Source organism: Coregonus clupeaformis, chromosome 12 (genome assembly GCF_020615455.1).
Source record: "Coregonus clupeaformis isolate EN_2021a chromosome 12, ASM2061545v1, whole genome shotgun sequence".
Lineage (NCBI taxonomy): Eukaryota > Metazoa > Chordata > Actinopteri > Salmoniformes > Salmonidae > Coregonus > Coregonus clupeaformis.
In genome coordinates this window covers 13,512,106-13,528,261 of record NC_059203.1, presented here as the reverse complement: position 1 = coordinate 13,528,261, position 16,156 = coordinate 13,512,106, and positions in this window count along the sequence as shown.

The window sequence follows — 16,156 nt, the reverse complement described above, 5'->3', positions numbered from 1 at the left end:
CTGCTTCCTCACCTTCATAGGAAGGAGGGCGCAGGAGGCGCAATTAGGGGGATTGCCGGTCCCTTCCTTGGCATGCTGCGGCCCCAAACACACGAAACAGAGGTCGTGGGGGGTCCGTAGATGCCATGGAGGTACATCGGCACTGAGCCCTGAAAAGGGCTTTTGGGGGTGGAAAATCTCCTGGTGTGCTCATATTAGAAGACGTCGATGGCTGGCTCATCGACAGCGATTTCTTCCTGAGTCTTCTCTTCGTCTCTTCTTGGCTTCTTCAGTCTAGTCGTCCAGTCGCTGAAGATAATGGGAGGCAGATTGAGGGGAGGCATCCCCTCTTATAGGGACACCTGTGCTCCCATTGGCTGCAGGTGTGTGCATACATTTGTTTCAGGCTGCTGCTGCCTTAGGGCAGAGGGTAAACCACTAGGCGCAGAGCTCCCCTATGGGGCGGAGCTCCACGATATAGAACTGTTGCGCTCCCTCACCTAAAAATCAGCACTACACCACTGACTATAGCCTGTTTAAATTGTGACTGCTGAGCCAATCACGTTCAAAAGTCAGAAATAAGTTGTACAGTATTTAAAGTGGGACTGCTGTCGCAAGTCCATAAAAAAATAAGCCTACCTTCTTACCATAATATACCAGGTATTTTCAAGTCAATATAACTAAACCTACTATCAGTTGATCATGAAACATTAGATTTGTTCAACTGTGTGGCTATGTTATTGTTGGACATGTACCGAAAGCGCAACAATAGGACTCGAACGATTATCACCTTAGCAACAGTAAGTAGTCAGACACAGCATTCCAAATCATTCATTATTTTCCAATTCTAAACCATTTGCAATATGCAAAAATGATTCGGCGCGTTTCTATGAGCAATCCAATGGCATATTTTAACACCTCAACGAAGAGGATTCCACTTCAGGTACCGAGACCCAAAAGTGCGATGATTTACCGCGACAGCGACTCGAAGAGTGTACCGTGTCACGATTCAGACAGACGACCAGAGGACCACAATTGCGTCACACCAGAAAGTTTATTAAACTTAAGGGGAAAGGGAAGTAGGGAGTGAATGAAGGCTCCAGGGGTAACAGGGATCCCGTCCAATGCGCTGGGTCTGTGCCCCCCCCAGTGGCAGCGATGCGTCCTATGAAGCCGGTGGTGGGTGGTCCAGAAGTCCTGGGGGAGACACAGACACAACAGGGCGGGAATGAAACCAGGCAGCAGTACAGTTCAAGGGAATCCAAAATACGTAGTAGCAAGGCAGAAGGCTGGTCAGAGTTACCGGGATTGAAGAGTAGTCAGGAGTCGTAATGGCAGAAGCAGGTCTGGATCTCCTAAGGCAGAAGAGTATCCAATAAACAGGCAGGTCCGGGGTCACAAAACCAGGGTGAGCCAGAAGCGCGAGCAAACAGGTTCCGGGTGTGAGCTTTGCAGACGATCTGACACCGGAGAGCTGAAAGACAGGGCCTTAAATACTGGGAGAGGTTAGTGGGTAATGCAGCGCAGCTGGCAGAGTAATTAGAGCCGAGCAGAGCAGGGACAGGTGGAGCTAGTTAGGCTGAGTAGAGAGAGGGAGGTGAGCAGAGTGGAAGATAGTGGAAACCAATTAAGGTGGTAACCCGGTGGAGTGAGAGGGCTCATGACAGAACCCCCCAAGGGACGGCCCCAGAAGTCCCAAGAGCAACACCACGCCGGGCGGGAGGAGGGGAGCCGGAGGAGGGCTAGAACTCCTCCGAACGGTCCGAGTGAACGTCCTCATCCTCGGGAGGAAGCCGGAGGGCCGTGGTCGGGAGATGGGACAGGTCCCGAGACAGGATCAGGCACAGGACAGGAAGCCGAGCGGGCCGGACGGTTAGGGGACCCCTCTGGGGCGGCCCCTACGGATTGCAGGTTGATCAGGATGCCGTTGGTGGGAAAGCGGTGATGAGAGTCCTATCCACAATCCGACTAGCTGGCACCCAGGTCCTTTCCTCAGGTCCATAGCCCTCCCAGTCAATGAGGTACTGGAGACCCCCACCCCTCCGTCTGGACCGAAGCAGGCGGCGGACGGTGTAAACCAGACCACCATCGACGAGCCGTGGAGGAGGAGGACCAGGCGCAGCAGGGACCAGCGGACTCTCATGGATGGGCTTAATCTTAGACACATGGAAAGTGGGGTGCACCCTCAGGGGAATTAGGCAGTTGGAGCCGGACAGCAGTTGGGCTAATCACTCTTATGATAGGGAATGGGCCAATGAACCGAGGTGCCAGCTTCTGCGACTCCACCCTGAGTGGCAGGTTCTTCGATGATAACCACACCCTTTGACCAACATGGTAGGTGGGAGCAGGAATTCTCCGACGGTTGGCCCCGGTAGTGTAGCTGGCAACGGACCTGAGGAGTGTGGCTCGGGCTTGTGACCAGGTGCGGCGACATCGACGGGCAAAAGCAAGTGCAGATGGGCAAGTAACCTCCTCCTCCTGGCTGGCAAATAGAGGAGGCTGGTATCCATAAACACATTGGAAAGGGGACATACCGATGGCAGAGCAGGTCAGAGAATTGTGTGCGTACTCCACCCATGTCAATTGCTGCGACCAGGAGTGGGGGTTGCGTGAAGTCATGCATCGCAGTGCCTTCTCGAGCTCCTGATTAGCCCGCTCTGACTGCCCATTGGATTGGGGATGGAATCCGGAAGTCAGACTGACTGTGGCTCCCAGCAGGTGACAGAACTCCTTCCAAAAAGCGGAGGAGAATTGTGGACCACGGTCAGAAACAACATCCCTTGGCAGTCCGTGGATCCGGAAGACGTGTTCCAGGACCACCTGGGCGGTCTCCTTGGCGGTTGGGAGCTTGGGGAGGGGAATGAAGTGTGCCATCTTGCTGAAACGGTCAACGATGGTGAGAATGACGGTCATGCCACTTGAAGGGGGGCAGCCCCGTGACAAAGTCAAGGGCGATGTGAGACCAGGGACGTCTGGGCACAGGCAGGGGCTGCAGCAATCCGGCTGGGGGCTGGCAGGACTGACTTGTGTTGGTTGCAGATGGGGCAGGCTTGGACGAATTCCCGTACATCCTTCCTCAGAGAGGGCCACCAGAACCTCTGGGCGAGCAGGTTGTAAGTGCGGGTGGAGCCAGGGTGACAAGCTAGGCGGGAGTCATGTCCCCACTGAATGACCTGGGACCTCAGGTCTTCGGGGACAAAAAGGCGGTCAGCTGGGCAAGTGCTGGGACCTGGCTGGTTACGGAGAGCCTCCAGCACCTGTTCCTCAACAGCCCAGGTCAGAGCTGCAACGATGCAGGGACTTGGCAGAATCGACACAGGGTCCTTGGAGGGGGTGTCATCCTTCTGGAATTGACGGGAGAGGGCGTCTGGCTTGGTGTTGCGTGATCCAGGCCGGTATGACAGCGTGAAATTAAACCTGGTGAAGAACAGGGCCCAGCGGGACTGCCTGGAGTTCAACCGTTTGGCCGTGCACGGATGTACTCCAAGTTCTTATGATCGGTCCAAACGAGAAATGGAATGGTGGACCCCTCCAGCCAGTGACGCCACTCCTCCAAGGCAAGCTTCACAGCCAGCAGCTCACGGTTCCCTATGTCGTAATTGCACTCAGAGGGGGACAACCGACGTGAGAAAAAGGCACAGGGATGGAGCTTCCTATCCTCCGCAGCCCACTGAGAAATCACAGCACCAACTCCCACATCCGAGGCGTCCACCTCCACAATGAATTGCCGGTCCACATCAGGCATCTGGAGGATGGGAGCGGAGGTGAACCTCACCTTGAGGGTACTGAAGGCTTTGTCGGCTGCTGGGGTCCAGGTGAAGGGGTTGCTTGGTGCTGGTTAGAGCAGTGAGAGGGGCAGCAACGGTACTGTAGTTCCGGATAAACTTCCTATAGAAGTTAGCAAACCCCAGAAACTGTTGCAGCTTCTTTCTGTTCTCCGGAACTGGCCAACGGTGACTGCTGATACTTTGGCAGGATCCATTTGGATACTTCCTTCTGCCACTATGTACCCCAGGAAGGCCACTGTCTTGACGTGAAACTCACATTTCTCTGCCTTGGCGTAGAGGGAATTCTCCAGAAGACGATGAAGGACTTGCTGGACATGGCGGGTGTGTTCAGACAGGTTTCTGGAGTAAATTAAGATGTCATCCAGGTAAACGAAGACAAACTTGTTTAACATGTCCCGCAGTACATCATTCACTAGAGCCTGGAACACAGCAGGAGCATTGGTGAGGCCAAAAGGCATAACCAGATACTCGTAGTGGCCTGTTGGTGTATTGAATGCGGTTTTCCATTCATCTCCCTCCCGGATCCGCACTAGGTGGTAAGCGTTTCTGAGATCCAACTTGGTAAAAACAGTGGCTCCCTGGAGCAACTCAAAAGCAGAGGTGAGCAGAGGCAGAGGGTAACGGTTTTTCACTGTGATGTCGTTGAGTCCCCTGTAGTCGATGCAGGGGCGAAGAGATCCGTCCTTCTTCCCCACAAAGAAGAAGCCAGCACCAGCAGGAGATGAAGATGAACGGATTAATCCTGCGGACAGAGAGCCATTGATGTAGTCCTCATGGACTTTCTTTCAGGAGCAGACAACGAATAAAGACGACCCCTTGGAGGAGCTGTTCCAGGGAGGAGGTCGATGGCACAGTCGTACGGTCGGTGAGGGGGCAGAGATGTGGCTCTTGCTTTGTTAAACACCTCTCTGAGACCATGGTAGCATTCTGGGACATTGGAGAGGTCCGGAGCGGAGTTAGTAGGTACTGGCCGAGGGGGTAGTGCGGCAGCAAGCAGGCAGGTTCGGTGGCAGTCCTCTCCCCACTCCTGATCACCCGGTCACCCAGTCGAGCTGAGGGTTGTGCCGGCGGAGCCATGGGTAACCCAGGATGAGGGGTTGGCCTGGAGAGGGGAGCAGGTGAAACTGGATAGTTTCTTGATGGTTTCCCGGACAGACCCATCGAGACCGGGGCCGTGACATGAGTGACCGATCCGAGTAAAGTGTCCGTCCAGTGCCCGGGCAGGAATAGGAGGTGTCAAACGGAGGTTCTCCAGTCCCAGTTGGCGTGCCAGCTTGACGTCCATTATGTTGGCTTCGGCGCCAGAATCCACCAGAGCAGCCAGGGTGTGAGTTGAGTCAGAGAGGCGGAGGTGAACTTGCAGCAGGGGTTTGCGGTCGGAGGACTGGATGGTCATTGAACTCGACCGGACTCCCCTACGCCCGGTGAGCTTCGGCCCTTTAAAGGGCAGGTTACCACACGATGTCCATCACCTCCACAATAGAGGCAGAGGTTTGAGGTGAAGCGGCGCTGGCGCTCTGCAGGAGTGAGGGAGGCTCGCCCAATCTCCATAGGCTCAGACTGATCAAGCTGACCTGGGTGAGTGGCAGTAGATGACAGGAGCCCAGTCGGATCTCTCCGAATGCCGGTAGTAGGTGGACCTTGGCGCCCCCTCTCACGACGACGGGTCTGTATCCTTCTGTCGATCCTGACAGTCAGTGCAGATGGCTTCATCAAGAGTGGAAGGCAGTTCATGGGAGACCAACTCGGCCTTGATATAGTCAGCCAAACTATGGAAGAACGCGTCCACCAACGGTGGTGTGTTCCAAGAACTTCGTCTAGCCAGGGTTCGGAAGTCGATGGAATGGTCTGCGACTGTACGTCTGCCTTGTCGAATACTGAACAGTTCACGAGACGCCTCTGCGGTGGGTGAATCCAGGTCAAACACCTTCAGCATCTCCTCAGCAAACAGGTCGAAGGTTGCACATGCGGGGTTTGACGTTCGAACTCTGCTGTTCCCCAGAGTCGAGCTCGGCCCGTCAGGTGAGTGATGGCATACCCAACTTTAGCCCCCTCCGTGGCGAAGGTCCTTGGCTGCAAGGAGAACTGAAGTCGGCAGCTAGTCAGGAATGGCCGGACCTGGGTTGAATCGCCGTTGAACCGCTCGGGGTTTCCAATCTTGGGTTCCGGAGCAGCGGCTGCAATGACCGGGGCAGGTAACTCGGGGGCTGGGCTGGTGGGCAGACTGGCTGGGGTAAGGTTGGTGAGGAGTTGAATGAGCATGGCGAGTTGTTGTTGCTGCTGCTGGAACTGCTGCTCATGCTCATCGGTTTCCATGTCGGGAAAGTGTGCGCTGAGTCCATAATGGTCAGATCGTACTGTCACGATTCAGACAGACGACCAGAGGACCACAATTGCGTCACACCAGAAAGTTTATTAAACTTAAGGGGAAAGGGAAGTAGGGAGTGAATGAAGGCTCCAGGGTAACAGGGATCCCGTCCAATGCGCTGGGTCTGTGCCCCCCAGTGGCAGCGATGCGTCCTATGAAGCCGGTGGTGGGTGGTCCAGAAGTCCTGGGGGGGAGACACAGACACAACAGGGCGGAATGAAACCAGGCAGCAGTACAGTTCAAGGGAATCCAAAATACGTAGTAGCAAGGCAGAAGGCTGGTCAGAGTTACCGGGATTGAAGAGTAGTCAGGAGTCGTAATGGCAGAAGCAGGTCTGGATCTCCTAAGGCAGAAGAGTATCCAATAAACAGGCAGGTCCGGGGTCACAAAACCAGGGTGAGCCAGAAGCGCGAGCAAACAGGTTCCGGGTGTGAGCTTTGCAGACGATCTGACACCGGAGAGCTGAAAGACAGGGCCTTAAATACTGGGAGAGGTTAGTGGGTAATGCAGCGCAGCTGGCAGAGTAATTAGAGCCGAGCAGAGCAGGGACAGGTGGAGCTAGTTAGGCTGAGTAGAGAGAGGGAGGTGAGCAGAGTGGAAGATAGTGGAAACCAATTAAGGTGGTAACCCGGTGGAGTGAGAGGGCTCATGACATACCGAGACCCAAAAGTGCAATTTACCGTGACCGTCGAAGAAAGTCAAGTTCAGTCTTGGTGCCAGGCTGCGTGAAACGGGAGAGATGTTCGTTGTGCCCGACTGCCAGCACAATATGAGAATCAGAGAGCTAAAAAACGCCATGGAATTAGTGGTTGGGATTCCCACAGACTTCCAGAGAGTATGCTAACTGGATAAAGGTCAAATAAATATGTTTGATCTCATTTGCTGGTTTAACTGTTGACATATTTGAATAAGAAATGGGAAGTCGTTGTTAATTAATTTCTTAGATGTATTCATTTATTTTTAATGGGTTTAATGAAGTTAGAATCACAGCCCTTATAAATCTCAAAAGTAGGCTAGTAGTGACATCCCATCATGGTGAACATTTGATTATAGGGTGTTTTCCAGTTTGCCTAATTATCTAATGATGTGCTTGTCTGACCAGACCCAATGTATACTCCACCCAACAGGTGACCTATATGATGACACCACTATTCACTGTAATGACATGGTCCCTGGAACTACTGTCACCCTGATGATCTGGCCTTACCATGGATGGGCTGAGCTTGTGATATCTGCAGCTACTGGGGATGTACTCAAGGTGATGTGGCATAAAAGAAAAACCTAGAACAGTCTACAGCAGTCATACACAGAGACTCTCTATGGCTCAGGTCAATATTGATCATAATTTTTAAAAAAGAACCATCATCAACAAAAATAGTAATAGCAATACTGCATTTCTTTACTAGACATGCTGAAAGATCCACCTCCTTATTTGATGTAATGTGGCTAGCCTGTACTTACTGCACATCTAAACATTTACATTTACGTCATTTAGCAGACGCTCTTATCCAGAGTGACTTACAAATTGGTGCATTCAACTTATGATAGCCAGTGGGACAAACACTTTTTTTTTATGGGGGGGGGGGGCGGGTAGAAGGATTACTTTTATGCTATTCCAGGTATTCCTTAAAGAGGTAGGGTTTCAAGTGTCTCCGGAAGGTGGTCAGTGACTCAGCTGTCCTGGCGTCGTGGGGGAGCTTGAACCACCATTGGGGTGCCAGAGCAGCGAATAGCTTTGACTGGGCTGAGCGGGAACTGTGCTTCTTTAGAGGTAGGGGGCTAGCAGGCCAGTGGATGAAGGTAGTGCCCTCGTTTGGGTGTAGGGTCTGATCAGAGCCTGAAGGTAAGGAGGTGCCGTTTCCCTCACAGCTCCGTGAGGAAAGCACCATGGTGTTGTAGTAACAACATCCTCACAGCTGTTATTACAACATGTAGACCTTATTAACTTCACTCTTCCCTTTTTTTTAGGATGAACATTTCTACTTTTCACACATAAAAAGGACTATTTTCCTCTTTATTTCACGTAGCTCAAGAATGTGATGTCCAAACCAGCACCGCCACGTTCCTCCCATCCCAGTGCTATGGGTTCTATGGGGTGGAGCTCCCTCCTGGCTCTCTCACCGTCTCTTCTCTGCTCTGTTCATCAGTGCCCACCGTGGACACATGCCCGCTGTCCGCTCCCTGCTCCAACAAGGTACCCACCACCGCAGAGGCAAAACATCTGGATATCACCGGCGCACTGGAAAAACCTTGTATCTCACTTTGGGTGATTTTGATCAATTATTCTACATCAATTGAATGTAGACATCCCCCTCAGAGGTGTCATGCCCATAGCGGGCACATGTCAGGTGCCCCCTCAGATTTGTCATGTAAAAGACATTTGCAAAAAACATGTAATAATCTCTGTAATACTACTAGCCACTTAGCAATTTTATGAAGTTGGCTTTAGCTAGCCCAGATAGGTTCCCGATCTCCCAGCTACCAAGAAGCCATTTCAGGCTATCAATCAAGTAAGAGTAATTAGCTTGTCTAACTAGCTTAGCTGGCATGCCTGCTGGCAAGGTTGGTAGACTTTAGAAAAGCAAGCAGTAACTAAATGTACTGAATATTTTACCTAGATTTGAGGAAGAGATGCAGAGAAGCATATTTAGTTCATTTAATAAAAGAACCACCAGTCAGGATGATACAGACAGTTCAAGAGTTATGCTTAGAGATGCAGAAAAAAATTGTTTTGTATTAATTTTTTACATATAATTAAGTATAGTGATAATGGCTCTAGATTGCAGGAAAAAGCTGTTTCATGTGTTTGAAAAATGCTAAACTCTTCAATTTATGGACAGAGGACCTGGCAGCTCTTCCTCTTCCACTGGCAGGAGCGGGCGCAGGCGTGCGCCTCATGCCTCACCTGGGACGAGACTGAGCTGTTCGCCCACTAGAAACATGACTCCCAGCTACGCACCTGGCACCGGGGTGCCCACACCCAGAGATACATGGCCCACCTGGGGCGCTGTAGCCGTGGGGTGGAGGGCAGGGTGGAAGTGAGGCAGCTGGGGCCACTGCAGAACACGGCCATGAGGGCCCAGGCAAGGAGGGCGTGGATGGGGGACGCGTGACCAGAGCTGCAGTTCAAGAACAGGGCGGGTGGCCAAGAGCCTGGTCCTGGAGAGCCGTGCACGCAGGATTTTATTCCAGCCCAGCACTAACACACCAGTTCCTAACTACTCTAGATTGAATCGCATGAGCAGTCGGATCATTTGAATCAGATGTGTTAGTGTTGGGTTGGAACAAAAACCTGCTAACAGACAATGTTTCCCCCTTCATAATTTAGTCAGAAGTCGGAAGTTCGCCTACCTCTCCCACATCTGACGTTGAGTAAGCGCTCGCAATGGCTCTGAGCAGTAAGACTTCCTTCATGAAATGAGCAAGAGGCAGACAAGTAGATGAACTGACAATTATAATCAAGATGAACCAGTGAGAATAAAGGTGCAGCAAAAGGGTGCAATTGCATTAGTCAGATGGTGAAATAAGACGTCTGGAGAAACCTGGACAACAGAATGTGACACTGCTTATAGGTGAATAAAATAAACCAGAGAGATACATGAGAACAATATGATAAAAAATACTAATACTGTATGATAAAAGCCAATTCAAAGGGAGTTTAAGACTGGTAAAAGGGGAAGAAAGTACCTTTAAAGCTTAAATGATTGTAGTCATGTGAACTGTTCTATCAAACAAATGCATTGCCGTTGCACCATGGCAGCATATACAGGGGAGTGATAGTAGTATTCATCTTTGATGTATCATTTGCCCTGCATAGAAATGTAGATTTATAGATTTCAATGGTGTCTATTTTGATAGTCACAATACTCTTGTATACATGTCAATATATTCTACATGTCAAATATTCTATGTCAATATATTCCACATGTCAATATATTCTACATGTCAATATATTCTACATGTCAATATATTCTACTTGTCAATACATTCTACATGTCAATACATTCTACATGTCAATATATTCTACATGTCAATACATTCTACATGTCATGTCAATATATTCTACATGACAATATATTCTACGTCAATATATTCCACATGTCAATATATTCTACATGTCAATATATTATTTTGTATTTCTTTCATTCTTATGTGTACCTTTTTTTATTTCTCATGTGTATTTATTTTATATGACTTAGTATTACTGCAACGTTGAGGAAGAACTTGCATGCAATCTTTTCACTGTACTGTTTACACCTGCTGTATCCTGTGCATGTTCCGGAGCGACCCACTAGGTGTGATCCTCCGACAACCTTAGGCACCTCCTCACTCACAGTCTGGACTAATCATCATCCTATTGGTGTCACCTGTGTCTACCTGTTCACCTGTGTATTTATGCCCTCACTTCCCTGTGTTCCCTTGCTCTGTTTTCTCTGCTAGTTCTCGATGCCAAACAGTACTGATCAGTGTCTGATTGCGAGATGTATGCACAGGTACTTGAGAAGTGTTCTCCCTGTTTCGTTATTTGTTTCAGTCGTAGGTAGTATTTCGTATTTTGTCTGTCAACCGGTTTTTGGAGACTTTTTTTGCTCCGCCTTTCTTTTATTGTGATAAGTCCCGCTATTTTTGTATTCTGGCTTCGGGACCTCCAGTAAAGATCCTTGTTTCACCATCTCTGCCTACTGCCTATTGTACAGTCATGGTCAAAAGTTTTGAGAATGACACAAATATTAATTTTCAAAAGTCTGCTGCCTCAGTTTTTATGATGGCAATTTGCATATACTCCAGAATGTTATGAAGAGTGATCAGATGAATTGCAATTAATTGCAAAGTCCCTTTTGCCATGAAAATAAACTTAATCCCCAAAAAACATTTCCACTGCATTTCAGCCCTGCCACAAAAGGACCAGCTGACATCATGTCAGTGATTCTCTCGTTAACACAGGTGAGAGTGTTGACGAGGACAAGGCTGGAGATCACTCTGTCATGCTGATTGAGTTAGAATAACAAACTGGAAGCTTTAAAAGGAAGGTGGTGCTTGAAATCATTGTTCTTCCTCTGTTAACCATGGTTACCTGCAAGGAAACATGTGCCGTCATCATTGCTTTGCACAAAAAGGGCTTCACAGGCAAGGATTTTGCTGCTAGTAAGATTGCACCTAAATCAACCATTTATCGGATCATCAAGAACTTCAAGGAGAGAGTTTAAATTGTTGTGAAGAAGGCTTCAGGGCGCCCAAGAAAGTCTAGCAAGCGCCAGGACTGTCTCCTAAAGTTGATTCAGCTGCGGGATAGGGGCACCACCAGTGCAGAGCTTGCTCAGGAATGGCAGCAGGCAGGTGTGAGTGCATCTGCACGCACAGTGAGGCGAAGACTTTTGGAGGATGGCCTGGTGTCAAGAAGGGCAGCGAGGAAGCCACTTCTCTCCAGGAAAAATATCAGGGACAGACTGATATTCTGCAAAAGGTACAGGGATTGGACTGCTGAGGACTGGGGGTAAAGTCATTTTCTCTGATGAATCCCCTTTCCGATTGTTTGGGGCATCCGGAAAACACCTTGTCCGGAGAAGACAAGGTGAGCGCTACCATCAGTCCTGTGTCATGCCAACAGTAAAGCATCCTGAGACCATTCATGTGTGGGGTTGCTTCTCAGCCAAGGGAGTGGGCTCACTCACAATTTTGCCTAAGAACACAGCCATAAATAAAGAATGGTACCAACACATCCTCCGAGAGCAACTTCTCCCAACCATCCAAGAACAGTCTGGTGACGAACAATGCCTTTTCCAGCATGATGGAGCACCTTGCCATAAGGCAAAAGTGATAACTAAGTGGCTCGGGGAACAAAACATCGACATTTTGGGTCCATGGCCAGGAAATTCCCCAGACCTTAATCCCATTTAGAACTTGTGGTCAATCCTCAAGAGGCGGGTGGACAAACAAAAACCCATAAATTCTATATTTGACCCCTCTGCAAAACATGACTTAGTACTTGGTGGCAAAACCCTTGTTGCCAATCACAGAGGTCAGACGTTTCTTGTAGTTCGCCACCAGGTTTGCACACATCTCAGGAGGGATTTTGTTCCACTCCTCTTTGCAGATCTTCTCCAAGTCATTAAGGTTTCGAGGCTGACGTTTTGCAACTCGAACCTTCAGCTCCCTCCACAGATTTTCTATGGGATTAAGGTCTGGAGACTGGCTAGGCCACTCCAGGACCTTAATGTGCTTCTTCTTGAGCCACTCCTTTGTTGCCTTGGCCGTGTGTTTTGGGTCATTGTCATGCTGGAAATCCCATCCACGACCCATTTTCAATGCCCTGGCTGAGGGAAGGAGGTTCTCACCCAATATTTGACGGTACATGGCCCCGTCCATCGTCCCTTTGATGCGGTGAAGTTGTCCTGTCCCCTTAGCAGAAAAAACACCCCCAAAGCATAATGTTTCCACCTCCATGTTTGACGGTGGGGATGGTGTTCTTGGGGGTCATAGGCAGCATTCCTCCTCCTCCAAACACGGCGAGTTGAGTTGATGCCAAAGAGCTCGATTTTGGTCTCATCTGACCACAACACTTTCACCCAGTTCTCCTCTGAATCATTCAGATGTTCATTGGCAAACTTCAGACGGCCCTGTATATGTGCTTTCTTGAGCAGGGGGGACCTTGCGGGCACTGCAGGATTTCAGTCCTTCACGGCGTAGTGTGTTACCAATTGTTTTCTTGGTGACTATGGTCCCAGCTGCCTTGAGATCATTGACAAGATCCTCCTGTGTAGTTCTGGGCTGATTCCTCACCGTTCTCATTGCAACTCCACGAGGTGAGATCTTGCATGGAGCCCCAGGCCGAGGGAGATTGACAGTTATTTTGTGTTTCTTCCATTTGCGAATAATCGCACCAACTGTTGTCACCTTCTCACCAAGCTGCTTGGCGATGGTCTTGTAGCTCATTCCAGCCTTGTGTAGGTCTACAATCTTGTCCCTGACATCCTTGGAGAGCTCTTTGGTGGAGAGTTTGGAATCTGATTGATTGATTGCTTCTGTGGAAAGGTGTCTTTTATACAGGTAACAAACTGAGATTAGGAGCACTCCCTTTAAGAGTGTGCTCCTAATCTCAGCTCGTTACCTGTATAAAAGACACCTGGGAGTCAGAAATCTTTCTGATTGAGAGGGGGTCAAATACTTATTTCCCTCATTAAAATGCAAATCAATTTATAAAATTTTTGACATGCGTTTTTCTTGATTTTGTTGTTGTTATCCTGTCTCTCAATGTTCAAATAAACCTACCATTAAAATTATAGACTGATCATTTCTTTGTCAGTGGGCAAATGTAAAAAATCAGCAGGGGATCAAATACTTTTTTCCCTCACTGTACAGTGTGTGCAAATGTAGCAAGTTATGGAGGTAAGGCAATAAATAGGCCATAGTGCAAAATAATTACAATTTAGTATTAACACTGGAATGATAGATGTGCAAGAGACGATGTGCAAATAGAGATACTGGGGTGCAAATGAGCAAAATAAATAACAATATGGGGATGAGGTAGTTGGGTGGGCTAATTTCAGATGGGCTGTGTACAGGTGCAGTGATCGGTAAGCTGCTCTGACAACTGATGCTTAGTGAGGGAGATTAGAGTCTCCAGCTTCAGAGATTTTTGCAGTTCATTCCAGTCATTGGCAGCAGAGAACTGGAAGGAATGGCAGCCACATGAGGTGTTGGCTTTGGGGATGACCAGTGAGATATACCTGCTGGAGCGCATTGTCACGTTCGTTTAAGGACGGGTCAGACCAAGGCGCAGCGTGAAATGCGTACATGTTTATTTCACCGATAAACACACGACAAAACAACAAACCAACGAAACGTGAAGTCCTAAGGCTAAACACAAAACAAGCCTCAACACGGAACAAGATCCCACCACTAACGAGTGCCAATAGGCTGCCTAAGTATGATCCCCAATCAGAGACAACGAGCGACAGCTGTCTCTGATTGGGAATCACACCCGGCCAAACATAGACATACAATCCTAGAATGACAACATAGAAAACACAACATAGAACACCACACCCTGACTCAACATACCAGAGTCCCATAAGTCAGGGCGTGACAGTACCCCCCCAAAGGTGCGGACTCCGAACGCACAACATAAACATAACAGGGTAGGGGCCGGGTGGGCATTCCGCCTCGGAGGCGGATCCGGCTCCGGGCGTGAAGACCACATCCTCTCCGCCTCCCTGTTGCGCCCCTGGTCTGGTCTGGACCTCGGCGCGCTGCTTCCCCTCTCCTTCCTCCCATGAAGTACCAAGCCCTGTCTGGACCCTGGTGTGGGAGACCCCGAACCTGGAGAGGGGCTGACGTCTGGGTCTGTACTGGAGCCGCTGACCGGAGCTGGACCGGGCACCGGTGGAGCGGACTGCTCAGGCTCCGGACTGGAACCGCTGACCGGAGCTGGACCGGGCACCGGTGGAACGGACTGCTCTAACTCTGGAGTGGAGCAGCTGACCGGAGCTGGATCTGGCACCGGTGGAGCGGACTGCTCTGGCTCCGGAGTGGAGCAACTGACCGGTGCTGGACCAGGCACCGGTGGAACGGGCACGGGCCGTGCCGGACTGGACACACGCACCACTGGTCTGATGCGAGGAGCAGGGACGGGCTGGACCGGACTAGGAACACGCACCACTGGCTTGGTGCGGGGAGCAGGCACGGGCCGTACCGGGCTGGTGACACGCACCACTGGCTTGGTGCGAGGAACAGGAACGGGCCGGGCCGGACTGGGAACACGCACCACTGGTCTGGTGCAAGGAGCAGGAACGGGCCGGGCCGGACTGGGGACACACACCACTGGCTTGGTGCGGGGAGCAGGCACGGGCCGGGCCGGACTGGGGCACACACCACTGGCTTGGTGCGGGGAGCAGGTACGGGTCGTACCGGGCTGGCGACACGCACCACTGGCTTGGTGCGGGAACAGGAACGGGCCGGGCCGGACTGGAAACACGCACCATTGGCTTGGTGCAGGGAGCAGGAACGGGCCGAGCCAGACTGGGAACACGCACCACTGGCTTGGTGCGGGGAGCAGGAACGGGCCGGGCAGGACTGGGAACACGTACCACTGGTCTGGTGCGGGGAGCAGGCACGGGCCGGGCCGGACTGGGAACAAGCACCACTGGTCTTGTGCGAGGAGCATGAACGGGCCTGGCCGGACTGGAGACACGCACCACAGGTCTGGTGCGAGGAGCAGGAACGCGCCGGGCCGGACTGGGAGCACGCACCACTACTCTGGTGCGAGGAGCAGGAACGGGCCGGGCCGGACTGTGGAGGCGGACTGGAGGTCTGGAGCGGAGAGCTGGCACAACCCGTCCTGGCTGGCTGCCCACTTTCGCACGACACGTGCGGGGCGCTGGCATAGAACGCACTGGGCTGTGCATGCGCACTGGCGATACAATGCGTATCTCCGCATACCTGGGTTCCTCTTTTAACCCACGCTCCTTATGTTGCCTAACCAGCTCCTCTCTCTGTGTGAAATGCGTACATGTTTATTTAAATGCTAAACACACGACAAAACAACAAACCAACGAAACGAGAAGTCCTAAGGCTAAACACAAAACAAGCCTCTACACGAAACAAGATCCCACAACTAACGAGTGCCAATAGGTTGCCTAAGTATGATCCCCAATCAGAGACAACGAGCGACAGCTGCCTCTGATTGGGAATCACACCCGGCCAAACATAGACATACAATCCTAGAATGACAACATAGAAAACACAACATAGAACACCACACCCTGACTCAACATACCAGAGTCCCATAAGTCAGGGCGTGACACGCATACTACGGGTGGGTGTTGCTACGGTGACCAATGAGCTAACACAAGGCAGGGATTTGCCTAGCAGTGAATTATGATAGTGGTAGTCACTGTGCTGATTAACCCCATGACAGAAAAACACATTGAACAATGTAATAAAACTCAAACCATAAAGAGAGTTCTACCTATAGCGGTTCAATCTCAATACTACACATAAACACACATTTCTGGTTTAATTT